The 2,075-nt window shown below is 40.4% G+C and overlaps 1 long non-coding RNA gene across 2 annotated transcripts in view; it reads left to right on the plus strand.

The window, feature by feature from the left end:
- Positions 1-642: 642 nt before the first annotated feature.
- LOC102294183 overlaps positions 643-2,075 on the plus strand; it is a 3,454-nt gene continuing 2,021 nt past the window's right edge. Inside the window, exons 1-2 of one of the 2 annotated variants that reach the window (XR_318109.3) lie at positions 643-785; positions 898-993. This is a non-coding gene — a long non-coding RNA (uncharacterized LOC102294183). The remainder of the gene's footprint in view (positions 786-897; positions 994-2,075) is intronic. The other variant, XR_318108.3, reaches the window with a different exon arrangement.

Here is a 2,075-nt window from a genome sequence, read left to right on the forward strand (position 1 = left end):
TGAAGCCTCTTCTTAGAGACCAAAGGTTGGATCAGAGCGAGCAGCTGAAAGGACACATCTATGAATGCAGTCAGAGACTTTCTCACAACCTCACACTTCATCTCATCACATTTACACTCAGGCTTAAACTCACACATTTATAACAATCTCAATGGATCAGCTGAACACACAGAGGATAACATCACTAGGTGTAACGTGTGCTGCTGTACTTTAGAAACCAAACAATGCCTGAGTTACATCTTGATATTTATTAAATAATCGCTTTCTTATTTTCAAGTGTGTGTGAAGCTGACACACATGAGCAAAAACTGTTGATTTTATTTGAAAGTTAATATGTCTTTAATATTTTTTAGTTCTTCAACATATGTTTAATCAGCATGTGGCTTCTTTGTTAGTCACTGAAAATATAAACAGACTCTGGTTCTGAAAATAAATCAATATTAAAATTAATATATGATCAGATTTTCATTTGCAACAATGTGGACACCATCATGTCATCTTTGGCTCCTCCAGCTGAGACACACCTTCACAGACACACAGCCCCTCCCCTCACTAACACACTCACCTGTCTGTGTTTCTGCAGGTTTCAACATTCACAATGTGACGACAACTTAATGACTGTGTTTGCTTTATTTTAGGGGAAGACACCACCACACCTCCACCTACATCCATCACTCTTCCTCCTGTTCTCTCTGTGCTGTTGCCCATTGGGTCAGTGTATGTTGTGGTTCCACTGGTGTTACTGGTTCTGCTGGTGAGACGATGTGTTCACAGGAAACTTGAAGGTTTGTACATATTCATTCTTATTCATTGTGGTATTTTGTTTCCATTCTGTCATCATAATTTGGTCCATTTAGATTCTTAAATCATAAAAGTGTTTACTTTAACTCGTTTCAGCAGATGGAGAAGATGACATCACCAGTAGCATCACATGCAGTGTTGTGAAATCATCCAATCATCAACAACCTCCAGTCAAAGAAACCAGAGAGGAAGGTTTGTGTGTTTCCTTTTTTCGCGTTTAAGACAGGAAGTAAGTAATCGGTTCAGTTTGTCTGTCAGCAGTCTGGCACACAGTCATGTTCATGTTCTGTGTGATGGAAGATACCAAGAACAAAATCATGTCAAGGTCACACCAACTGTGGAAATCAGTAAAAACAATATATTACCTGTTTTTATGGATCATCTTCAACCTTTGCAACAATACACTTGCCTTTGAGAACATGAGTACCTAGGTTGGCAAAGCATTTGACTTGAAATTCGCTGTTAGCACCAAGAACTAAGTTGACCTTGAAAAATAATTCAAGTAACCACATCGAGTAGATCCCAAAAGTGGATTCTGTTCATCTGGACGTTGTATTTTCAGTTGAAGAAACATTTTGTCACTCACTCAAGTGACTTCTTCAGTCTCAGCTGACTGCAGGTTTCTCCAGCATTATAAACATAATGACTGAAACTAGCGCCACTAAATGAACAATAGGCTGTAGGCTTTGAGGTCAATTCGTTGATCGTATTTTATGCAAATTGTCATGACCATTGATCAACAACAACTGATCAATGGTCATGAGTACCAGTCACAGAGAGTTGGGGAATGGCTGCAGTCACAGCATTGTAAGATGGTGACAGATGTACCCTTAGACCCCCTCCTCGATTCAGAGATGGCCTCCTTGACTCAGCGCTCAAACCAGCGTTCCTCCCTGTCCAGGATGTGCACATCCTCATCATTGAAAGAGTTTCCACTGGGCTGCAGGTGTAAATAGACTGCAGAGTCCTGGCCTGACGAGGTAGCTCTTCTGTTGTGCCATCCGCTCTAGAAGGACTTGCAGCTCTGTAGCAGGTATTTGTTGTTGAATGGTGTCACAGAACATTCAGCAGTGCTGTGACTGAGCCATAAATGTCAGAGCTCAGATGAGGCCCACACATGTGTGTTATCTGTTGTTGCTACACACAGTTAAGATATGGAACATGTGAACATGAGACATATGAAGAGACTGAACAGATAAAATGTCCTTTATATCCATCAGTGACTTTTTATTCTTTTAAACTTGTGCTGCTTCTTTTTGACTCGAGTTAGTGTG

This window comes from Haplochromis burtoni, unplaced genomic scaffold (genome assembly GCF_018398535.1).
Source record: "Haplochromis burtoni strain Fernald_Lab_line unplaced genomic scaffold, NCSU_Asbu1 Contig_3129, whole genome shotgun sequence".
In the NCBI taxonomy this organism is placed as follows: domain Eukaryota; kingdom Metazoa; phylum Chordata; class Actinopteri; order Cichliformes; family Cichlidae; genus Haplochromis; species Haplochromis burtoni.